At 47.8% G+C, this 25,450-nt stretch overlaps 2 long non-coding RNA genes across 7 annotated transcripts in view; one reads left to right on the top strand and one right to left on the bottom strand.

Moving 5' to 3' along the window:
• The first annotated feature begins 188 nt into the window (after positions 1 to 188).
• Positions 189 to 25,450, top strand: part of LOC135362860 (uncharacterized) — a 66,292-nt gene continuing 41,030 nt past the window's right edge. For 3 of the 6 annotated variants that reach the window (XR_010408240.1, XR_010408237.1, XR_010408241.1), the window contains exon 1: positions 15,937 to 16,059. This is a non-coding gene — a long non-coding RNA (uncharacterized LOC135362860). Of the gene's footprint in view, positions 16,060 to 25,450 lie in introns of all 6 variants that reach the window. The other 3 variants (XR_010408239.1, XR_010408238.1, XR_010408236.1) reach the window with 3 other exon arrangements.
• LOC135362861 (uncharacterized) lies at positions 15,390 to 25,296 on the bottom strand. The gene is made up of 3 exons (XR_010408242.1): positions 24,312 to 25,296; positions 15,889 to 16,041; positions 15,390 to 15,523 (listed from the first exon to the last, which is right to left on the bottom strand). It is a non-coding gene; the product is annotated as an uncharacterized LOC135362861 (long non-coding RNA).

Below are 25,450 nucleotides of genomic sequence, written 5' to 3'. Positions count from 1 at the left end.
TGTGCTGTGAACTCATACCTCACAGTCATGAAAGACTAAGGTGTGTCCTCTGAACTCTCCCAGCCAGGGTGGATAAGCAGGTCTTTTTTTTTTTTTTAAGATTTTTTTTATTTATTTGAGAGAGAGAGTGAGAGAGAGAAAGAGCACAAGAAGGGGGAGCGGGAGAGGGAGAAGCAGACTCCCTGCGGAGCAGGGAGCCCGATGTGGGACTCTATCCCGGGACTCCAGGATCATGACCTGAGCCGAAGGCAGTCGCTTAACCAACTGAGCCACCCAGGCGCCCCTGGATGAGCAGGTCTTAAGTGCTAAGTCCACGCCACGTTCCAGTCTCCCTTAGCCTTTGGATCCCTTCCTCTGTCTCTGAGTCTCAGGGCTATTCTCTGATGCAGAGAACTCATGGGTGTGTCAAAATAAACAAATACAGATGCAAAACTTAGCAGTGAACTGGTAAGCTGAGTGGGGGAGGATTTGAAGATACTTTCCTCAGAGAGGTGTCCCAGTGCATGGAACCCCAGGGGAGGGAGAGACTATTCCACAAAGAGTCTCAGATTCTCCTGGAGTGCCCGAGGGGAGTGAGCCAGGTGAGGAAATACCCCTGGATGTGCACCCTCTGGTCAGGCCTGACATGGTCAGTCTGGAGGGTCTCCTCTCTTGGGGTGTGTGTGTTGCATGGGAATGTCCTGTGCCTGGCCGAGAGTGTGAGGTACTTCGTGCTGAGGCTTTTGATTTGAAGGGAACTCAGGCCAGGTGACTGAGAAGCCAATGCAAGGAGGTAGGGGACGGAGGATGTGCGTGTCCTTGGAGTCCTCATTCCCAGCTGCTCCCTGGGCTCATATGACAGAGTTAGGGGAAGTTTTGGATGTCTGGGGTTGCCTGGGTCAAAGGCCTATGGAAAAGCCATCCTCTTTAGCTGAGGGCAAGAGAATGTCATGGAATGGGGGATGAGGGATGAGGATGGGAGGCGAGGACTCTCACATTGGAGGACTGTGGGGAGATGGACTGGTGAGCCAGAAGCAGCCCCAGGGCCCAAGTCATGGGGAGGGGATGGTTCCACACATAGTGGGCAGCTTAGGCAGGACGTGCAGAACAAGATGCCCCCACTCTCCCTGTTGGCACTGCGGGAAGTGACTGTAAGTCCATGACTCTGAAGGACTGGATCACCTTTCTTAACTGTCCCTGCCCTCCCTGTCGTGGAATTATACACCCATACCCTTTGTCTGCGACCTTGCAGTTCTTCCCACTGGAAGAGGAGCATGTCCCCCCACCCCCACCCCCATTCCTTCATTCATCTCAAGCTTAGCTGTATGCTTGCTGAGGCTAATGGACTGTGGGAGGAGAGATCTGGGCCGGTTTGGGGCGACGCCATAGGAGGCCCAGCACGTTGTCCTCACTATCTCCACATCAGCTACAGGAAGAGTGTCTACCGGTGACCCCCTTTCCTCTGGTGCATTTAGGAAACCTGCTACACATCACGGCCATCTGCAGTCTGAGGTCAGAGCCGTGAGTCTGGTTCTCTGGTTCGAGGGAGCCGTCCTCCCTCAGGCCCAGGTGTTTTCAGGATGCTCTGACCCCAGCAGGGCTTCTGCTCACCAGCCCTGCCTGTGGCTCTGCCCCTGGGTGTGGCCCAGGGAGAGCATCTGGAACAGGGCTGAGGCCCAGGGGTTTGGAGTTCAGGTGATGAACCCAGACAGCCTTGCCCCACTCCTGATGAAATTGATGTTTTTAAGGATCCTCCAGTAACTTGGTGCTTGCTGCAGGTCGTAGTGGCCTTCAGCAGGCCAAGAGCTCCCCTCCTGGAATAGTTTGCCATTGGTTTCCCTATTGCCCCAATCTGAGTGGGTGTGGAACCTCATCAAAGGACATTTTGCTTCTCTTCTCGCCGTTAGTAATGATTTTCTGGTTAATGTCTTAATGTGGTAGAAGGCAATGGTTGATTTTGAATGCTAAATCGACCTTGCAATTTGGGCAAGAAATTCAGCTTGGTAATTCCTGATCCATTTCGGTAGCATTTCATTTGGGGATTTTTCATCCCTGGTCATGAGAAAGGCTACACCTTTACTTCCTCATTCTTTCCTGGTCTCGTTTTGACGTGAAGGTTATACTGCCACATAAAATGAGTTTGTGAGTGTTCCGTATTTGTCCTGTTCTCTGGAAGAATTGTTGAAGTTTGGAATGAGCTGGTCTTTGATTGTTTTGTGGATGTTGCTTTTTTGTGTGACCTGAAGAGATTTTATACTTTTTTTGTTAAGTAACATGAACATTGCAATAAATTTCTGCATAGGTGTGTGCCTATGAAACCATTGCCCAGCTCAAAGTAGAGAACGTTCCCCACACCAGGAAATGCTCTCATGCCCCTCCTCGCCCTTAGGACCCTCACCATCACCTCCGGTCTGACCTCTACCGCCAGAGATTGGTAGAATCAATTTGTTCCCTTCTGCATTTGGCTGCTCTCCTTCAAGTCTGTGCTGTGGGATTTATCCACGTTGTTGTGTAGCCTCAATTCACTCCTTTTTCATGTTGCTTAATATTGTTTGAATACATCACAGTCTTTGCCCATTGTACCGTTGGACATTTGGATTCCTCTACTCTTTGGCTCTTCTGAATAATACTGATATGAATATTCTTATGCATGTCTGTTGCAGTTCTAATGTATCTAACTCATTTCCTCGGGCGTAGATACCATTGTATTTGCTGGAACATCTTCTAAAATATATAGAAATTTTAGATTCTCCTGCCAGATAGTTGAACCAATCTTTAACCCCACCCGCAGTGTTTACACTTTCTGATGTTCCAACTCTTGGTATTGTCAGTCTTTTAATTTCAGCTATTCTCGTGTGGCTGACATGATAGTTCATAAGGGTTCTACTGTGTGCTTCCCAAATAAACAGTAAAGCAAATGCAGCTTTTCATATGCTTGTTGGCTATTTTCACATGTTCTACTGTTCAGTGTCTCTTAGAGTTATTAGCCATCTTAAACAATTGGATTGTCAGTCTTTTTCTTATTGCTTTTGGAAGATTCTGTAATGCACTTTGGACATGGCTTCATCCTGTAGATACACACACACACACACACACATATGTAACTTGCATATGTATGAAAGAGAGAGGGAGAGAGAATTGGGTGTCTTCTGAAGACCAGAAATTCTAATTTAATAAATTTAAATAGATTTCTAAAAGATTGCATGGTGTGAGTTAGGGTTCCTATTTTTCCTCCATAGAGATATTCATATTCATTTTATTTCATTGTTTTTAAAGATTTTATTTATTTATTTGTCAGAGAGAGAGAGAGCCCAAGCAGGGGGAGCGGCAGGCAAAGGGAGAAGCAGGCTCCCCACCATGCAGGGAGCCCGAGGCGGGGCTCGATCCCAGGACCCCGGGATCATGACCTGAGCCGAAGACAGATGCTTAACCAACTGAGCCGCCCAGACGCCCCCCTTCATATTCATTCTAAAGCCGTCTGTATTTTCTGTGTGTGTGCACGTGTGTGTATGTGTGTGTGTAAAAACACTTTAACTATTAACTAAATTTCCTTTAATAGTTATAGCACAGGTCAGATTTCCTATATCTTCATGAGTTAGTTTATGTTATTTCTTTTTTTTTTTTTTAAAGATTTTATTTATTTATTCATGAGAGACAGAGAGAAACAGAGGGAGAAGTAGGCTCCCAAGGAGCGGGAAGCCCAATGCGGGACTCGATCCCAGGACCCTGGGATCATGACCTGAGCCAAAGGCAGATGCCCAACCATCTGAGCCACCCAGGCGCCCAGCTTATGTTATTTCTAATTTTACTAGGAACATTGTCAGTTTTGTCTAAATTGTGAGTTATGGCCATGAAGATTTTTTATTATTATTTTTTTATTATTATTTTTTAAAGATTTTATTTATTTTTTTTTTTAAAAGATTTTGTTTATTTTTTTGACAGAGAGAGACATAGCGAGAGCAGGAACACAAGCAGGGGGAGTGGGAGAGGGAGAAGCAGGCTTCCCGCAGAGCAGGGAGCCCGATGTGGGACTCGATCCCAGGACCCTGGGATCATGACCTGAGCCGAAGGCAGACGCTCAACGACTGAGCCACCCAGGCGCCCAGATTTTATTTATTTATTTGACAGAGAGAGACACAGTGAGAGAGGGAACACAAGCAGAGGGAGTAGGAGAGGGAGAAGCAGGCTTCCCGTGGAGCAGGGAGCCTGATGCGGGGCTCGATCCCAGGACCCGGGGATCATGACCTGAGCCGAAGGCAGACACTTAACGACTGAGCCACCCAGGCGCCCCAATCTTTATGGGGCTCGAACTCATGTCCCCAAGACCAAGAGTCACATGCTCTTCTGACTGAGCCACCCAGGCGCCCCAGCCATGAAGATTTTTTAGACTCTTCAATCTCTGCTGCAGCTTTAGCGATGGCCACTATTTCCTGTGACTAATGTAGCTTATTTGTGCTTCCTCTATTGTTTTGCTGATGAACTTTTCCAGAGGTGTTAAAAATTGAGAAACCTTTTCAAAAAAAGGAATTTTGGGGTGTGTGGATCTTCTTGATTCTGTATCTGTCTTCTAGCTTATTATTTTTTTCTCTGAAGTTTATGGTCACTTTCTTCCTTCCCTTTGTTTTATCCCAACTCCTTTAGCTGGATGATGAACTCATTTGTAATCAGCCTTTTCCAGTATCAGCATTTATGGCAATGAATTCCCTTGGGAGCACCACTTTAGCTGTATCCCATAAGTTTTGCTAGAAGTATTATTTTTAACCAAGTACCAAATATTTAAAACATCCAGGCAGAGCCGTGTGGCAGTCTCTCATGCACAGAGGAATAACTCCCCTGGGCCCAGCTTCTCTCCAGGGTGCACTGCCCCTGCAGGGCCTGAGCCCCCAGGGTCTCCAGGGCAACTAGGATGGGACCCTTGGCAGATGGAAATGTGGCAGTACCCTGGCAACCCAGGGTCAGCGCCTCCCGTAAAACATGGGGGAGCCAGAGCCCCAGCCCCCCTTTCCCTGTCCTGGAGATAAGAAATGTTTTCTTATGTGTCTCTCAGACACATGTCCAAAGGACTTGGCTCCTCCAAATTTACATCCTAAGGGGGTCCAGCCATATCAGGGATGGAGAAGGACATAGTGAGTGGCCTGAGCAATGCAGGGGCCTCCGCTTGGCCAGTGTCCCCAGGACATGCCTTTGGGAGGGAGAACCTGCAGGGCCCAGATGGACCCCATGTAGCCCCTTTCCCTCCAACCTCCCTCTCCCCTTTCTTTGATCCTGTGTATTTCTTGGACCCAGGTCTTGTCCCCAGGCTTCTCTGGGGACACTGACATGACAAAGTTGTGGAGAGAAGGGATGGAGCTTATTCCATTTATAATAGCATCAAAAAGAATAAAATGCTTAGAAATAAACTTAACCTGGGAGGTGAAAGATGTATACACTGAAAGCTACCAGGTGTTCGGAAGGAAATTAAAGAAGACCCAAATAAGGAGAAAGACATCCATGTTCATGGATTGCAAGGCTTAATATTAAGATGTCAACGTTACCCCAAACTATGTACATATTTGATATAATCCCTATGAAAAATGCCAGTGACTTTTTTGCATAAATAGGAAAATCCATCCTAAAATTCGTATGGAATCCCAAATAGTTAAGACAATCTTTAAAAAAGAACAAAATTGGAGGTCTCGTGCTTCCCACTTTCAAAACTTACTACAGAGCTAAAGGAATCAAAAGAGTATGGTGCTGGCATAAAGACATATAGATACCATGGAATACAATAGAGAGCCCAGATGAAAAGCCCCAATTATTTGATGAAATTATTTTAGACAAGGGTGCCACGACCTTTTAATGGAAAAAGGACCATCTTTTCGACAAATGGTGTTGGAAAACTGGATATCCAGATGCAAAAAAATGAAGGTGGACCACTGCCTTATACCACCTACAGAAATTAACTCAAAATGGACCAAATCCTAAAGGTAAGACCTAAAACTATAAGACTCTTAAAAGAAGGTATAGGGGCAAGGCTTCATGACATTGGATTTGGCAGTGATGTCTTGAATAGAACACTAAGAACACAGGCAAAAAAAAAAAGAAAAAGAAAAAAAAATAGATAAACCAGACTTGCATCAACATAAAAAAAAAAAAGCCCATTTATCAAAGGACACAATTAACAGAGTGGAAGGCAACCTATGGAATTTTTTTTTTTTTTAAGATTTTTCTTTATTTATTTGACAGAGAGAGACACAGTGAGAGAAGGAACACAAGCAGGGGGAGTGGGAGGGGGAGAAGCAGGATCAACCTGTGGACTTTGATAGAGCAGGCAGGCAGTGAGCTAGATATGAGCTGGAGAAAGGATGGTGTACAGAGTGGTTTCATGGTTTCCCCACCTTCCGGGGCCAAGAACAACAGGTGCAGGGCATGCGCTCTCCTGTCTAGCCTGTGTCCTACAATAACCTGTAGCTTCTTTATCATATATTTACACTGCCCTCTGGACACCCTCCCCCACCCCCACCCCCGCCCTCCACCCTGGGGGAAGACAGCCAGGACAGCTCCTGCAAGAACCTTGTAGGGCCGACAACTCCTCCTCCCAACCGGTAGGGGGAGTCTCTGAGATGACAGGAAACAACCCCAGCTGTGATCCATAACCTATACAAACATAAAGAGACACCCCTAAGCCTGGGGCACTTGCCGTTTCTGGGCCTGTCCACTCTCCCATCTTGCGAGGGTCCTGTCCTTGAGAAACTGCTTTGTGCCTACTTCCTTCCTTCTGGCCGTCTTTTTCGAGCATGGGTCCTCACGGAAACCTTTCGTGGGGAATCCAAGAACCGAGACCACCACAGCGCTAACCTCCCACCAGTAACAGAATGAGAGAAAATAACTTGCAAATCATGTATCAGACAAGGGGTTAATGACCAGAATATACAAAGAACTCCTACAACTAAGCAACAACAAAACCAAATTTAAACCTGATTTTAAAATGGGCAAAAAGCTCTTGAATAGACATTTCGCCGAAGAAGACATACAAATGGCCAATAACCACATAAAAAGTAGCTCAACATCACCAATCATCAGGGAGATGCAAATCAAAACTACAGTGATATACTCCCTCACACCAATTAGAATGGCTAGTATCAAAGAAGCCCAGAAAACAACAACTGCTGGAGAGGATGCGGAGAATTTGGAACCTTGTGCATTTTTGACAGGACGGTAAAATGGAAAACGGTACTGTGGAAAACACTATGGAAAACGGTATTGTGATTTTCCAAATATTGTACATAAAAATGCCATATGGTCTGGTAATTTCACTTCTGAGTATATACCCTAAAGAAACGAAAGAAGGAACTGAAAGAGATATTTGTACACCCATCTTCGTAGAAGAGAGCCAAAATGTGGAAACAACCCAAATGCCATCAACGAATTAATGGATAAGCACAATAGAATATCATTCAGGCTGCTGACCATCCCGGGCAGCCTCTGTCCTCTGCCTGGGGGCTTTCCTGTGGTCACTTGCCTTTGCCCATGGGTGGTGCCAGGTAGGGAGTGGGGAGCTGCACAGGGACTCTTGACAGAGCAGAGTCCTTCGAGGCCTCACGAAGGAGCACACAGGACAGAACAGGCACATGGTAGGAACCCATAAGTGTCTGTTGGAACAGGGGATAGAAGTCAGGCTCCTTATCCACCTCCTTAGCCAAAGCGGACTTCAGGTGTGGATTTCCTGTGTTGTCTGTGCGTCCCAATGTCGCCCCCTGGAGGTGATGTCAGGGGCTGCACCAGGGATGCCGACCAGGCTCCAAAGGAAGAGAGGGGCCCTAAGCCCTGGGCAGAGATGGGCTGACCTTCAGGCTGATGGGCTGGTCAGCCCTGATCCTGGTCTCTGTGGGTCCCAGGCTTCTTGACTCCATCCCAGTGCAGGGTAAGGCCCAGGAGAGGACAGTTGTTGCCCAGAAGATTCCTGATCCAACATCAGAACGGTCTACCCAGGGGGATGTGTTGCCTCTGGTGGTGCTCTCTGTTCCCAGACTTCCAAAGGAAGGGCCAAGGAAGGGTCTCTTTTGGCTTTTGGGAGAGGGCACGTCAGAATGCCCTGCTCCCCCATCACAGCACTGAGGCCTGTTGCATTCAAGTTACAGCTGTCCGTCTCTTTGCTCTAGGCCTCCCCATCAGGCCCAGGAGCTGGAGCAGCTCCACCTGGAGACTCAACCAGGGAGTCTGGCCTCCATGGGACCCTCAGCCCCTCTGAGATGGAAGCAAATTCACATCCTGGGTTCTCCTGTCCCATCGTGCATGGGAAGTTCCCCTCATTCCCCAGGATTCCTGGGGTGGTAAGATGTCTTCAGGGGACCATAGCCAGGTCCCCACAGACCAGAGACCCTAGGGATGAGGAGTTACCTCCTGACTTCCTTTAAGGTCAGAGTGGGGCTCTGACCTCCTGATGGTAACTCCACCTGGGGTCAAGATCTACTTTGTGCCAGGTCAGATCTCTGAGAGAAGAGGAAGGACACAGGCTGCCCACCCAGGATCCCCAGGGAAAGGAGAAGTGGCTCACAAGGTAGAGATGGAGTGGGGGATGTCATTCTGGGAATGAATGGGTATCTGATGCTCACTGTCAGGAGGCCTCTGTCCTCCCTCCTGAATCTAGAAGGGGGAAGGACCCGTCTCTGGGACAGCCTTAGGCACGTGCTGGCCCCCTCCCATGCTGATGCCAGCGGCCTGGGTCTGCAGGGAACGGACTTTGACCGCCGGTGTTACACATGGGTGACATGCTTCTATGGTGTGGTGGTCCTTATGGATTCCACATGTGTTTATTGAGCTTCTCTTGCTGGGTGCAGACAGGGACGCCTGGATATCTGACCTGGCTGCCGTCTCATCCTCCGAGACATTGTCACTGGAGCAGTGTCTGTTCAGAGTCCCCACTGGGCACAAGGAGAGCACCGCCCCATTTCTCATCAGGGGCTTTGTTGCAGATGGCCTGCACCCCGGTTCCGCGTGCTGCTCTCCTGGCTGGTACCTTGACACAGCTTGTCTTCTGTCTTCCCATTGCCTCAGCACAGTCTCCCTGGCACAGGGATCCGGGCCCTCTCGGGTGCGTCCATCCTCATGTAACCTTCTTCGTGTGGGACAGAAGGGCTCGGTTATAGGATCGGGGCCGCCTCCTGGAGAAGCGCCTCCACACCGAGGTGACCCCCACGTGCTGGGACTCGCGTGTCCCATCCTGCCGCATCTTGGCGGGTGGTCACGGGGTCTGGGCAGAACCGGTGCGGGCTGGGCCCTGGAGCTCCAGCCTGCTGCCCGTAAGAGCTGAGTGTGGGTCGGTGCTTTCTGGAAGAGATTCGGTTTCCTGAACTTCTCAATCTATGTCGGTGGACGTGGCCTGTGTCCAGGGGATCGAGGCTCTGGTGATGGCCCGGGTTGAGCCACAAGGGAGCCCCCGGGGGCCCCACACCTGCCAATCAGCGACCCGCGCACTCGCAGGGATAACCCGTGCCTCGACCCCGCTGAATCCAGAGGTGGCTGGGTGCTTGGTGAGGGCACTGAAAAGGCCACTCCCTTAAGTGACGGAGCATCAGAGGCTCCTGTGGTTCAGAGACGGGCCCAGGATTGGAGGGCAGGGTGCTGTCAGCCCACAGGTGCTGGGAACCAGACCAACACTGGCCAGTCCACGACTAAACTCCATTCTGTGGGGTGTAGATTCATACATAAGGAATGCTGCCAAGGTATATGATTCTGAAGCTAGACACTCCTGTGATATAATGTACTTTTTTTTTGAGAGGGAGTGAGCCTGGGACGTGAGGGGAAGTGGGAAGAGGCGGAGGGAGAGAGAGAATCTTAAGCAAACTCCATGCCCATCGTGGAGCCCACTGGGGGCTCAATCTCACCCCTGAGATCATGACCTGAGTCAAAATCAAGAGTCCGCCCCTCACCCACAGGAGGCACCCAGGTGCCCCTAATGTTCTTCTTGTTATTTCTTCCAAATGATTATATGACTTTGCAATCATTGCTAAGATGCCTCTCAAATGGTGAGAACATCAGAGAACACTGTCCAATGACATTGCAGATAGATTTGTGCTCATGTATGTTTTTGTATCCTAATGTCTACAGTTTTCCCTCAGCCGACTTGGCAGTATAACCCAGTGGGTATCCTTCTGATGTATGGTTACACTTTTTGCAAAACCAATCTTCCAGCTGGTGAGCCAAGGTAGCCATACATTAATCTCCCTTAAATATGCCTCCTTTGGAACCTGACTGTGCCCTTTGTCCAGGCTGAGCCCTACTGTCTCCCCTTCAGGGCCCTCTTTGCTCCTCCACCAGCAGGAACAATCCACTAGAGGGCACTCACGCTCCTCCCTGAACCCTTCTTGTCCCCCTTTCCCATCTCCTGAGACCAATGCAAGTGTTTTCATTGCCACAACCCCCAACCCTCAAATACTCTTAAGATTTGCTCAGAAGGAAGCTCTGGGGGGAAGAAATCAGGGTCCCCAGAGAAGAACCTCACAATGGAGGACATAGCAGAATGGACTGGGGACCTGGAACCAACCCCAGGTCCAAGGCATTGGAGAGGGGATGGTGCCAGGGACAGTGGGCAATGTAGGCTGGACACTCAGGGCCAGATGCCCCAGACCCATGAGTGGGCCCTGGGGAAAATGACTGTGAGCCTGTGTCCCTAAAGGCCCTGTCACTTAGGATCTGTGCATGTGGGCCTTGGTGGGGCTTCTGTGGAACATTCCAGACTAGGCCTCCTGGGTATTTCAAGAACCTTCTTACCTGGAAGAATTGGGAGAGGGGTGTCATTCACTGACATGGCACAGGATCTCTCCGGGCCTGAGGGAGCAGGTGGTGTTCAGGCTTTACCCCCAACTCCAGATTAGGCCCCAAGACGTTAGGAGAGTTGAGGTCTTGCCTGGCCTGGCTCTGCAGGACACCACTGCTGGGCTGTCCATGGGGAACCCGAACTCCCCACCCCTTGACTGCAGTGCAGGAATGAGACCCCGAAGTCCCCTCAGACTTGGACAGTGAGGGAGCACAGGAGAGTTCGGGCAGGGGGGCTGAGGAGAGACCGTCATTTCTGGAGGGAGGAGTGGTTAGGTGATGGGCGCACACGTGGGACACAGCAGCGGCCACTGATTCACTAACTGAGAGGTTTTCCTCTGGAGACTTCAGCCTTTTCCCTGCAAACATTTGCTCACCCCACCTCCCCGCCCAGCGCTGCTTGCTGAGGTGCCTCATTCCTGCTCACCAAGCCAATCCTACATCAGCTAGCTCTTTGTCCCCTTCACACCTGGGCAGCTCGCTGTGCCCAGCTGTCCCGACCTCCCGGGGCCTCAGAGCAGTCATTGCCCCTCTGTCCCCACCAGTCTGGAGGCCGCGGGACCAGGCTCTCTGTCCTGAGTATCAATCATCTGCCGGGAGGGGGCCGCTGCCGCACAAAGGAGAGGATGCAGGAACAATTGTTAGCTACTCTGCGAGCCCGCAAGTCCACCCATGGGAGAGGAACCAGGAAAATGACGGAACTGCCTGCTCATTTCAACTGGGATAGTGTTGCCCTGGGAAATCCATAGGGGAATACACGGGTATTTTCTTATTTTCTAGGCACAGGCTTTTGAGTTTGGAATGACGAGTTTTCCTTGGATGTCGCCGTCAACCTCAGTCCCACCCATCTGGGGCACAGACTGCAAATTCCACACCCTAGTGCAGGTGTGGTATTGGGGCCAAGACACTGGCAGCGCGGCCCAGGGGAGCCTCTCTGCACAGCTGCTACAGAGATGTACTCTGTTCCTCCCAGGGTGTCAGCACCCAGCTCCACGGTCCCTGCCCCTCTCCCTGCAGGCCCCCACCCCTCAGGGACACCTGCCCCACGGGCATCGTGTGCTCCCTCCCTCACTGCTGCTGCCTGTCTGGAGCTGTCCAGGATCCTGTAGGTTCCCTGAGGTATAGGGGTGTGTGTGTGTGTGTGTGTGTGTGTGTGTGTGTGTGATAAGCCCCTGCGCACATGCAAAATCTGAGGTTGAAGGAATTTGAGATTCATTCAATAAATACTTACTTTACATTCAAGGATTCGCAGTTAGGACTCCATATCAAGTAAGCGACAATTTGTGTTGTATTGAATCCCTTTTCTTAATCTTCCTGCCTACCCAGTGGTAGAGTGACCCATCCACACCCTCTGCCCACCCCTTGCAGCTCCTCCCACTAAAAGGAGTGTGTTTATCTGAGACTTGGCCGAAGGAACATACACACCAGGGATCTCCATTTTCTTTCCTTTTTTTTAAAGATTTTATTTATTTGTCAGAGAGAGAGAGCAAAAGCAGGGGGAGTGGCAGGCAGAGGGAGAGGGAGAAGCAGGCTCCCCGCTGAGCAGGGAGCCTGATGTGGGACTCGATCCCAGGACCCTGGGATCATGACCTGAGCCGAAGGCAGACGCTTAACGACTGAGCCACCCAGGCATCCAAAGGAATCTCCAGTCTCAAAAAGCAACCTATGTCATTCTCAAGAACACCGAGAATCTGAGAATGTTTCCCAAAATATATATAATTGTATTATATATAATATAAAATATATATAAATATATATAAAATCTATAATCTGTATAATTCCACAGATTCCACCAGGAGGACAGATCATTGCCACATTGTAGTTTACAGGAGATTTGCAAGTCAGTCCTCCTTATCCTAATCTACAAAGCTAAAGCAAAGCAAACTAAGTGTCCCTCCATGGATGAATGGAAAAAGAAAATGTGGTATGTATGTAAAATGGAATGTTATTCACCTATGTTTTTTATTTTTTTAAAAGATTTGAGAGAGAGAGAGTACAAGCAGGGAGAGCGGCAGGCAGAGATAGAAACAGACTTCCCAATGAGCAGGGAGCCAGATGCGGGGCTCGATACCAGGACTCTGGGATCATGACTCCAGCCCAAGGCAGCCGCTTAACCGACGGAGCCACCCAGGTGCCCTGGAATTTTATTCAGCTCTTAAAAAGAAGGAGATTTGGGGGCACCTGGGTGGCTCAGTTGTTTAGGCGCCCAACTCTTGATTTAGGCTCAGGTTGTGATCTCGGGTCTTGAAATGGAGCCCCGCGTCGGGCTCTGTGCTCGGCTCAGAATGGGCTTGAAATTCTCTTTCTGTCTCTCCCTGTGTTCCTCCCCTTGCTCACACGCTCTCTCTAGATAAATAAATAAATAAATAAATAAATAAATAAATAAATAAATAAATAAAATCAGTCTTTTTTTTATTTAAAGAAGGAAATCTTGTGACACCATGGATAGACCTTCAGAGCAATATGCTAAATGAAATAAGTCAGAGAAAGACAAATACCATATGATCTCACTTATATGTGGATCACAAGAAGAGAATTAAAAAAACCAAGTTCACAGATACAGAGAAGAGACTGGTGGTTGCCAGAAGCAGAATGGGATGGGACTCCTAACAAAGGGTGAAGGTGTTCAACAGGTACGCACGTCCGGTTATAATATAAATAAGTCCTGGGGAATGGAACACACAGCATGGGGACTAGAGCTAACAACCCTGTATTGCATATTTGAAAGTTGCTAAGAGAGTAGATCTTAACAGTTCTTATAACAAGAAAAATAAACTTTGTAACGTGTGTGGGAACAGATGTTAACTAGGCTTGCTGTGGTCACTTCTCAATATATACAAACGTCGAAGAGTTACGTTGTACCAGAAACTAATATAACGTTGTGGGTCGATTATATCACGATTAAAATAAGGAAACCAAAGTTCTCAAGTAATTATGGAATCAGTTATGTAGAGGTACCCAGAATCCTAGAGACAAAAAGATGACTTGTGGCTCTGAGCTCCCCTCAGAATATAGCAGAAAAGGATCCTAGTCGAAGCTACAATTCTCCATCCTCCCACACTGGGGACTTCAGACAAGCGTGTGTCACAGACTGTTATTCTTTTGGCACAGCTGGATCTACAGCTCACATACGGACCGAGTCCATAAAGCTGTTGGAACACGCTGGGCAGATGATCCCAGCAGGGCTGGCACGGTGTCTAAAGACCTACACGGGGGGCGCCTGGGTGGCTCAATTGGTTAAGCGACTGCTTTCCGCTCAGGTCGTCATCCTGGAGTCCCGGGATCGAGTCCCGCATCGGGCTCCTGGCTCAGCGGAAAGCCTGCTTCTGCCTCTGATCCTCCCCCCTCTCATGTGCTCTCTCTCTCTCTCAATCTCGCTCTCTCAAATAAATAAATAAATAAACCTTAAAAAGAAAAAAAAGAGCCACACGGAAGGTTCATGACCCCACCACAAAATTACAAGAAAGGGGATCTACCCCCAGGAATGAAAGGACAGGGAGACCCACCCTCTCTACTCGCACCCACCTCCCCTCAAACCTGGAGCGGCCAGTGCGCCTGAAGCCTGGGGGCCCATCATGCAGGGCTTTGGAGGCCACATGAGGGACCCTGTGTCTCATTCGAAGTGCAGTCGGACGTGTGTGAAGAGACTGTTTATTCGTTGTTTGATCTCTTTTCTAGAAGCGACATGATCTATTTACATGGCGTTATTCTAGTGGTATCGCTCTGCTTGCGCGCAGAGAAGACCCCAGAGAGAGGAGACGGTGGAAGCTGTCATAGGCAGAAGTGACCCCCAAGGATGTCCCCAGCGCCTGTGAATACGTGACTGGACAAGGCAACGGGGAATTAAGGTTGTTACCAGGCTGGCCTTTAAATGGGGAGACGGCCTTGGGCGATCCCTGTGGCTCTGTGTCAGGCTTCTGACCTACAAAACTCTAGGATTAACACGTTGTGTTGTGTGAAGCCACCGCAGTTGTGGTCATTTGTTACGGCAACAGGAGGAACCTCACGCCCTGCAAGGCTGGTTGGACCCTGCCCGGTCCACGGAGGGAATGACAGTTTGGACTCGTGGTCACGGTGGAGGAGAAAGTGGTAGAGAAATAGGAGAAATGGCGGGGCAGGTGGGGGACATGGAGAGGTGTGGGTGACAGATTCCCCGTGGGGCAGGGGTACCAAAGACTCAAGAGTGACTCTCATGATTCTTGCTGCGGCCCCCACGTGGCGGGAAAGACCTTCAAGAGAAGGAGATGTGTGCAGGCTGAGCCTGTGTGGAGACCGGAAGTGAATGCTGGAAGTATGTGTGCCGTTAAGGCGCTGAGAGGGGGCGCTGGGACGGGTTCGGCTTGATCCCAGCTCGTGCGAGAGGCCAGAGAGGAGAGGTGGGGCCGTCCATCCAGCAGGACACGATCCTCACGGTGTCCACCGGGGCCTGGAGGTCCTCAGACCCGGTGGGGGTGGATGTGGGTGGCGGTGGGACAGCTGACAGAGCACAGACGGGAGCGAGGTCCCTCCTCGAGCAGCATCTCTGGGTCCCACAGCCTGCCGGTGGCCAGCATGGCCCGGATGCTGCAGCTGAAGACTCAGAGCGTCACTGGCCGGGTCCCTATTGACCACCCGCATCCTTTCTTCTTCCCTGTGTTCTGTGTTCAAGGGAAATGACTCCATGTCTGTACTTTACGGGCCGAGTAGAATGAAGGGGATCCAAACCACATTTTGTCCTCTCTTCCTTTCCTCATGGAGCTTGAAGAGACTACAAAAAAGAAAGAAAGGAAAGAAAGAAAGGAAAGAAAGAAAGAAAGAAAGAAAGAAAGAAAGAAAGAAAGAAAGAAAGAAAGAAAGAAAAAAGAAAGAAAAAAGAAAGAAAGAAAGAGAAGAAAAGAAAATACAAATCAAAATCCACCATCACCAGGGTACCGGCAGAAGCAAACACCCCTTCAGTCGAAAGACTCATCCCCCCTTCTCCCCTCAGACACCACATGTCCTCACAGGACCAGGAACAAGAGTGCGAACCACTGACATCTGTGTGGGGTGACATCAGGTGTCCCTGGTGACCAGCAAACCAGAAAAACTTGTTGGGCTCACATTTCCAACACAACAGACTTCCGGGGCACCTACCTGACTCTGTGAGTCCACATGTACGACGTGCTTTCAGATATATGGCTTGGGTCATACCCAGAGAGTCTGGAAGAATCATCTGGACGAAAGGGTCACGTTGGCAATGGACCATCAGCTGCCTGTTTTCCGACGATGACACTCAACTTGTCGCTTCTGAAACAAAGTTTAAAGGTTTGGATTTTCCTCTCAACTAATTCATCTGAACACTGTAAGGGTGTATGAATTGTCCTGTTTCCCCCACCATGGGTGACTATGAGGAACATCCACTGTACTTCTTCACCCAGAACTCTCATTTTTGATCAAAATTATCATTACTCCTGTAGTTTCTTACAGCCCCTGCTATCTTTGAAAGTATCCCCACTGATGGGTTTCTGATAGTCCAGCACTCAGAACTGCCAGGACAAAGTTTACAGACCACAGAATGTTGGAAAGGCATCGATCAAGCCCCACGTGTCCCCGCACACACTTGAAAAGTACATCAAGTGGGACACCTGGTGGCTCAGTCAGTTAAGTATCTGACTCTTGATTTAGGTTCAGGTCATGATCTCACGGTCATGGGATCCAGCCCCACATCAGGTTCCACGCACAGTGGGAAGTCTGCTTTGGATTCTCTCCCTCTCCATCTGCCCCTTCACACCCCACCTCACTAGCTTGCGTGAGCCCTCTCTCTAAAATAAACTAAAAAATAAAATAAAATAAAATCAGATAAAATATAATAAAATAAAAGGAAGAAAAGTACATCCAGAATGTAACCCACACTGCTCTTTCTGAAGCTTCTGGCTTGTTCAACACAAAAGGGATAGTGGTTCCAGTTTGTGATCTGGGAAACGGAGTTAGTATTTTCGGGGAAAACACTGGGGGAAAAAATAACTCAAGAGCTTCCTTTTGGACATAAAATATTGAAATGCCTATTAGACAGCTAAGCCCTCTGAACACTTGTTCTGTGGGGTCCTTACTAGCCCTGCCACTAAAGATGGACTAATTTCTTTCAGTCTCCCCCACCTGTTATTTCCCCAGTCTTTTGGTTCATCCTAAATACCATCTCCTCACTTGTCTTAATATTTTCCAAATTCTTGAACCTTTACAAGCCCCTCAGGGATTCCCTTATAACCACATAGCCCCTGTTAATGCACTTTCTTCTAATCCTCATCAACCATATTATAATTACTCATTTTCAATGTTACCGAAAAAATTATTCTGACCCTCGTTAAGGATGGTCAGGCACACTTTATTGAGGCAGACTACTACAGTGCGTTTGCAGTGGGGGAGACAGATTGGACCCCACTCCAAATCAACAAGAAGAGTGCGGATTTATAGCCAAGAGACAGGGTGGGGCAGTCAGTGGATTGAAAGTTACCAGGAGGTAGAGTAATTCTTGCTAAGCTCACTAAGGGCTTTCACTGAAGACAGGCTGGAGAGATCACATACTACCTAGGGGATGCTGGGACGTGAAGAATTTGGTCAGATATCGAGGGTGGGGGATTCTGGCTCAGCTAATTAGTAGGTTTCTTCTCAAACTGGACCTGAAGCATATGGTCAGGCCTAGTCAAGGAGAAGGCTCAGAGAACCTGACTAAAGTCTGGCCAGGAGAGAATCTTTGCTGTAAGTTTCCCTCTACCCTGCACCATTCACCACTAAACCAAGGTGTTCACAGAGACAGAGAGAGAGAAACAGAGAAAGGATCAATTGAGGGGCACCTGGATGATACAGTTGGTAAAGCACCCGACTTTTTGTTTTGGCTCAGGTTGTGATCTCAGGGTTGTGAGATCGAGCCCTGTGTTGGGCTCCCCGCTCAACATGCAGTCTGCTGGAGGTTCTCTCTCCCTCTGTCCCTCCCTCCCTCCCTCCCTCCCTCCCTCCCTCCCTCCCTGTCTCTCTCTCATATAAATAAGTCTTTAAAAAAAGAGAAAGGAATCAATTGATATATTGATAAAAATCTTTAAGGACTTACTAGGGAGATATAAGAGAGATTGTAAACTTTATCGGAGATTACCACAAAAGCTAGGCCAATATATTTTCAATTATGGATTAATGAACAATTATCTAGATAAATGTAAATCACCAAAACTGACCTCAGAAAAAAATGGATAATATGAGCAGAGCAATAACCATTAAAGAAATTAAAATGAGAGCCACTAATTACCCTCTACCAAAAAAATAGTACCAGGCCCCCATTGTCTTTATGGATGAACTTTAACAAATCTTCAAATTAAAGATAATTCTCAACAAACTCCTCCAGAGAATAAAAAGTGGTAAAAGGAGATCACTTCCTAACTAGTTTATGAGACTAGAAAACCAGGCAAGAACATTACAGACCAATTTCACTTACCAATACAAATACAAAATCAAAGGAAACATTAGGAAACCAAATGCAGAATTAATCATGTCAAAAAAGCAAATAGAAAAGTTATGAACAAGTAGGATTTCTATCAGGATTGCAAGTGTGTTTTTAAAAATAAGTGGGGGAGGGAGCACCTGGGCATCTCAGTTGGTTAAGCATCCGACGCTTGATTTCAGCTCAGACCGTGATCTCAGGGTCGTGAGATCGAGCCCCACTTTGGGCTCCAATCTGGATGTGAAGCCTCCTTCAGATTCTCTCTCTTTCCCTCTGCCCCTTCCTGCCCCACTTGCACTCACTCTCTCTCTCTCTCTGAAAAGAAAAAAAAGGAATGCAAGTGTGTTTCAGTATCAGAAAGTAACTCTCCATGACAACAGACTAAAGGAGAAAAATACTTATCTCAATAGATTTGGTAAAATTATTTGATAAAATTCAACCCTAATTCTAAAAAAAAAAAAAATCCTTTGACTCTGGGAGGACACTAGGAAAGGAACACATTCACATCCTCCTACAGCTGCCTGAAGAGTAAAGTAATTCCTATATGTCACTGACGTAGTGCCTGGCACCCATTAGAGGCACTAAACAAATGTGCGCAACTCCCCAAGCACTTCTCTCTCACACATTCCATCTTTGCTCCCTGATTTATGGTTGATTTCCTCAGTTGTAGCTTCCAGGTCATTTGGTAGATTTTTCAGCAGCGACATTCCAGTTATTCAGCAATTACACTCAATTTTTTGTGTGTTTATTTGTTTTTTTAATTTCTGGGAAGTCTTTCTTCTTCTGCCGGCACCCTTTCCATGGGAGTTCAACAGCCATCTCCTTGAATCCCTGATGGTCAGAAGGACCTTGAGAAGTTTCCTTCTGAACTAGTACACGATGTTTCTAGCAGTCATGGGTTCCATTTGTACATCGGGCGATTGCTCCCCGACCTCACTCCACTGGCTCTCCTCAGATGTGTGTGCACTGGCCACCAGTTTTCTCCTTCATTGCCCTGTTTTCCTATTTCCTTATGGATTTTTCTCAAATGTGTTATATGCTTTGGTTGTAAAGTACATATTTACTAGGACTCGGTTGATTATCCTGGGCGTATGATAAAGGTTTGCTCTGTATTTGTATGAGTCCATACTGAAGCCTTTTCTTCTTAAATTGACAGCAAAAACTTTAAAACTTTTTCTTGTTTTCATATTGCATACTGGAGATATTAAAAATAATTGCTTATGGCATCTGTGGTGGCATGGAGAGCAAAAATTAAAAAAAAAAAAACAAAAAAACCAAACACCTTACTATGTGTCTTCACTCAGCTTAAGGAAGAAGAGAATCAGCACCCCACAGCCCTGTGTGTTCCTGGCCAGCCCCACTCCCCAACCCACCCCACCCCCAGCTGCATTATACAAGATATTCCTCTACCGTTATAGTTCTTTTTTAACCACACATAGCTACTCATGCATTTCTTTCTTTCTGACTCAGTCTGGTCCATTTTTGTAGGTAATCACTGAACAAATTATTCAGATTTTGCAATCAGAATGTTCATGATCTCCTTCAAGGCCATCCTCCTTTTTCCCTTTTCCACTCCTAACGTTGCTTCTTGTGCCTTGTCTCATTTTTTCCAATCACATGGTCAGAAATTTATTTTGAAAGAGCCACCCCTCTAGACTTTTGTGTTTCTTGCTCATCTCTTATGTTCTTTCTCCTTTGAGTTTGTTCCTTTTCTTACTTCCACAAGTGGATAATTAGCTCATAAATAACCATTCTTTCGTTCTTTTCTATGTTAAGCATCTTAGCATTTTAAATTTGCCCACGAGCTGGCCTCAGTTGCATCCTGTGTGTTCTACAGAAAGTTTTGTTTTGTTTTGTTTTGGTTTGGTTTGGTTTGGTTTGGTTTGGTTTGGTTTGGTTTAAAATAGGCTCCATGGCCAGTGTGGAGCCCAATGAGGGGCTGAACTCACGAGATCAAGACCTCAGCTGGGATCAAGAGTCGCTTAACCAACTGAGCCACCCAGGCGCCCCTACAGAAAGTAGTTTTACAGTTAATTATACATAATTTGAAATTGCCATTATCGTTCTTTGTTCAAGCACAAGTTTTTTAAAAGATGGTTTCCATGAAGATGGTGATTTTCACTTCATAGCACAGTGTTCACAGAGCATTCCATCTATGAATATTTACTGAAATTTGCTCTTTGGTCTAGTATGTGGCAAATATTCATAAAATTGCCATGTGTGCTTGAAAAAATGTATTGCAACATTTTATAGAGAGAGAGGCCAGCTTCTTGCACTGCTCCAATATTCTATATCCTTCCTGATTAGTTTGCTCTCTGATTACTGAGAGACATAGGCTCAAATCTACCAAAAGAGTAATGAGTAGCCATATGAACCAACAAATTGAGTTACTATTTTGGAACCTAGATCAATTGGTAGGAGAGATTTTTAAACCTTCAGAGTCCATTTTAATCTTACCCCTACTCCTACAGAAAAGAGAAAGAGAGAACACATCCCCAGCTCTTACTGTGGGGCTAGAAATACCTTGACCCCCAAACCAGAAAAAATACAGAAATGAAAAGAATAGGCCAAAGTCAGCATTACAAACATCCTACAGGAATAGGAGACACAATGCTGCAGTGAATGAAAAAGATAATGTGCATGAAATGTAGGGTTTATTCCAGGAATATAGTTAGTTTAACAGTAGAAAATCAAAGCAATTCACAGCATTAATGGTTTAAGGAGGGAAGCCATGTGCTTTTTTTCGACAGATGCATTAAAAAAACAACCTCTACCTAAAATTCAGCCTCAGGATCAAATTGTCCCGGTGACTACTCTCCTCCCATACACAATCCCCGGGTCCTAGAGGAAAGGGAGCCCCACTGGCGGGTGGGACAACTGCAAGGTTCCTGTCCACACAGAGCTGACATGTACAGAATCCGCGCGGCACCAAGAGCCAAACGGTAAACTCGGGGCTCTCGCTGAGCCCGCAGGAGACACAAGCCTCGAGTCGTGAGCAGTGACACTGCGCTTCTGCGACCCCGCTGCAACGTGGGCGGGCTGCTGGGACACGTCCGACGAGCTGATTGGCCAGGAGCCCTCCCTGCGTGGGAGAACGTGATGACGCAGCAGGACGCCTCACGGCAGAGACTATAAAAGGCCGGCCCTCGGGGCTTGATCGTCTTTTCTGCGACAGGAGCGGACAAGTAAGTGTACTCGCTTTTGGCCTCTCACAATTCGATTATGTTCGGTATCAAACGTTGGATCGTGGAGTTAGTGGTGGAACTGGTAGCTACCTTTGTCCTGGATAGGATCAGATTTTATGTTCCTGAATTATTCCAGACATTACTGGAGAACCAATGGAAGTTCACGGATTGTTTAAAAAAGATGTGCCGGCGTCTGTTGAAGAAGACCCTTATTTATGTCCTGAGCAATCTTGCTTCCCTCATACACAACCTGATGGTCCGAGAAGTCTTCCTAAATATGCCATGTTATTCTGGACACAGGAGGAGGTTTGCTGAACCCACAGAGGTGGTTGTGCTTTAGCTACTCTTAAACACCTAAGCGATCGGGGTTCCTTGGGGGGATACTTAGCACCAGGAGGAGAGCAAATTACTTTACTAGCTGATCTACTGCCATGGGAGGCTTGTGTGTGTGCTCAGCTCTGTCCCTGAGCCTGGCGCCTTGTACCACACTCGCAAACAAGACTGGCTCACAACTGTGAACGGAAACACCGCAACTGAATCACTAATGTTAAGCACTCCTAACGTGGAGCCCAGAGGCCACTGTACAAATTGGTCCTATGCACGTCCACGTCTGGACCCAGCCTGTGCCTACCACAAACCGCTACATTCTGCCATGGTTCTCAGCTGGAAGCTTATTTTGCTGAGCTCCACCTCGCAACTATCGTCTATGTATATAGTAAAGCCACTTTTTTATGCCGCACCCATCATCTTTGTTTTTTTTCTAATATTTTATTGATTTCTTTATTTGACAGAGAGAGACACAGCGAGAGAGGGAACACCAGCAGGGGAGTAGGGGAGGGAAAAGCAGGCGTCCCGCGGAGCAGGGAGCCCGATTCGGGGCTCGATCCCAGGACCCTGGGAGCATGACCTGAGCTGAAGGCAGACGCTTAACGACTGATCTACCCAGGCGCCCCACCGATCATCTTTCTTTCAGAAGAACTTCCACAAGCCTGCGGGTTTACCTTCATCCACTGTATCTCCTCCCCCGCTCAGAGCACATTTACGGTTCCTCTTGAATCTGTGTCTCCCAGATTTCAAAAGAAGTTTTGTTTCGCTTTGCAGCCTCAGTTCTTTCTTTTTTGACACAAAGGAGCAAATAAACTTCTTACCAACAAATAGAGTGTCTGCAGCCTTATTCCCCCGCCCTAGGCTGACTTCTTTCTCCTGTGTGGCTCAGGCTCTGTGGCCAGGATCCGAGGGAAAAACCAGGGTGGGTGAGAAAGAGAGCTCCATGCCATGGCGTAGGGTGGGCAGGGGAGGGAGGGGTCTGAAGCCTGGCTGAGATTTGCTGCGTGGTGGATGGGGGTGGGGTGGTTTCTCAGCCTATATTCTGGGGCTCAGCATCCCAGGGGTTTTAGAGATGTCTCCTCTCCCCGGGAGAAGTTCAAGGTGAGAGAAGTACGAACCATGAACTGGTCGAAGGCGTCTTTACCAGTTGTGGGGCATGTATCCCAAATTTGGCCAGAGTAGAGCCGGCTGGGATGAGGACTGAGCTGGGGGAAGGAATAGGGTCCCCAAACTCAGGTTCCAGGGGACCCACATTGCGGTGTGGGCAGTGGTGAGACTCCTAAGGCTCACGAGAACGCCCCCGCCCCCGGGTCAGGAGAGACCCGTGGAAGGGAAAGGGTGTGAGTGGGGAACTCGGAGGTCCTTGGGGTGACCAGGAAATGTGGAGCCTGCCTGTGTCGGGCTCCCTGTTCAGCATGGAGTCTACTTCTCCCTCTCCCTCTGCGTCTTGCCCCACTCGTACTCTCTCTCACTCACATATAAATAAAATCTTGTTTAAAAAGTCCATACCCCCAAAGTGATATACACACGCAATCCACATTAAAATCCTAATGGCATTGTGGGCAGGAAGGCGAAAAAAATTCATCCTTCAATTCATATGGTATCTCAACAGACCCCAAGGAGCCAGAACAATCTAGAAATAGTAGAAGTGGGCAGCTTGTACTTCCCGATTTCAAAACGTATTACTGAGCTACAGGAAACAAAAGAGTGAGGTCCTGGCATAGACACAGAGACACACGTAGACCAAATGAACAGAACAGAGAGCCCCTAAATTGCAGAGCCTTCCACACATGGCCAAATATTCTTCCCCAGGGTGCCAATCCCACTCGAATGAGAAGGGACAGTCTCTTCAATGAAAAGGCTTGGGAAGACAGGATATCCACATACAAAGAAGGAATCCGGACCCTTCCTTTCCACTATACACAAAAATTAACTGAAAATAGATAATGCGTCTCAACAGAGAACCTAAGACCGTGACGCTGAGAGAGGAAAAGCGGAGAAAAGCTTCATGACATTGGACTTGGCAATGATGTCGGGGACATGACACCAAAAACACAGGCAACAAAACCAACGAGAAAACCGGGGCCAGTTCAAGCTTACAGACTGTTGGCCCTCAGGAGAAACAATCAACTTGGGGAAAAGGGAACCTACACAATGGGGAAAAGACTTGCGGTTCCTATGTCTGGGAAGGGATTCAAATCAAGAAGGTGTAAAGAAACTCTACAATTCACAACAGCAAGGAAAACAAACTACCCAAGTAAACAATGGGCAAAAATCTTAAAGAGACATTTCTCCAAAGATATGCAACGGCCACCAAGCTTCTGAGAACAGGCTCAGCACCAGTAATCATTACAGAAAGCAAATCAAAGAACAAAGACATATCATGTCACACCCGTTAGGATGGCCACTATCAACAATAACCAAAAGAACCCAAGACCCAAAAACTGTAAAACAACTTGTGTTGGGGAGGATCTGGAGGCATTGGAACCCTGGCCCCATGTCGGTGAAAATGTAAAATGGCCCATCGGCCGTGGAACACGGTGCAGAGTGTTCTCCAAAGGAAGAAATAGACTTACCACGTGATGGAGCCGTCTCACTCCCGATGTTACATCACTTCCAAGAATTGGAAGCAACGTGACGAAGGACACTTGCACATCCCCGTTCGATGCAGTGTTCTTCTCCAGAGTCAAGCACCCACATGTCCCCACACACAGGAATGGAGAAAGAACCGGAGGCATCTACATAACAACGGAATGTTCTTCCATCTTAGAAAAGAAGGATATTCTGGCCCTTCTGCCAAGTGAAATGAGCAAGTCACAGAAAGACAAATACCCTATGATTCTCCTTACACGTGGTATCTAAAGTAGTCAAATTTATAGAAACAGAAAGAACGATGGGATCCCGTGGGGGCAGGGAAGAGGAAACGCAGAGCTGTGGGTACAGATGTTCAGTCACAAAATGAACAGGTGCTAGAGATGCGTTGTATGGCAATGAGAATTTGCATACCCCTGCTGTCCCATACGCTGGTGTATGGCTAATGGTAGTAAATGTAATGTGATTGTTTTCAACCTACTATACTTTTGAACACATTTCTTTAAGAGAGAAAATTGGGGTGAAGAGTCTGGGGCCTTTGAAACCTTCTTGCCTTCAAAGAGGAAGTTCTGGGTGTGACAAATACAAAGTGTTAGTGGGTGAGTTTCAATTCCTGTTCTCAGTCGGGCCGTTTCACCCCAGATGGTTGCTTGTGGGGTCTCTGAGCCCCTCAAGAGCCCACAGTGGGGAACTGTCTCAAAGCTCCAGTGATTATCGGGAGATACCAGGAGAAGAGCCGGGCAGGGATGGAAACAGGGGTAGAGGAGGTAGCAGTGTGGAAGGGGGACAGATGAAAGGATTCAAGAGAGCTGAGGAACCTAAGACGTGACATTAAAAAATGAAAAGAAAGTGGGGCGCCTGGGTGGCTCAGTTGTTATGTGTCTGCCTTCGGCTCAGGTCATGATCCCAGAGTCCTGGGATTGAGCCCCGTATCGGGCTCCCTGTTCGCCGTGAGGCCTGCTTCTCCCTCTCCCACTCCCCCTCCATGTGTTCCCTCTCTCGCTTTGTCTCTCTCTGTCAAGTAAATAAATAAGTAAAATCTTAAAAGTAAAAAAAAGAAAAAGAAAAAAGGGGTGCGTGGCTGGCTCAGTCCATAGAGTATGAGACTCTTGTCTCTAGGTAG

This window comes from Mirounga angustirostris, unplaced genomic scaffold (assembly GCF_029215605.1).
Source record: "Mirounga angustirostris isolate CCGP_5_RB_7025 unplaced genomic scaffold, mMirAng1.0.hap1 SCAF_16, whole genome shotgun sequence".
Lineage (NCBI taxonomy): Eukaryota > Metazoa > Chordata > Mammalia > Carnivora > Phocidae > Mirounga > Mirounga angustirostris.
This window is presented reverse-complemented; position numbering and strand designations above follow the sequence as displayed.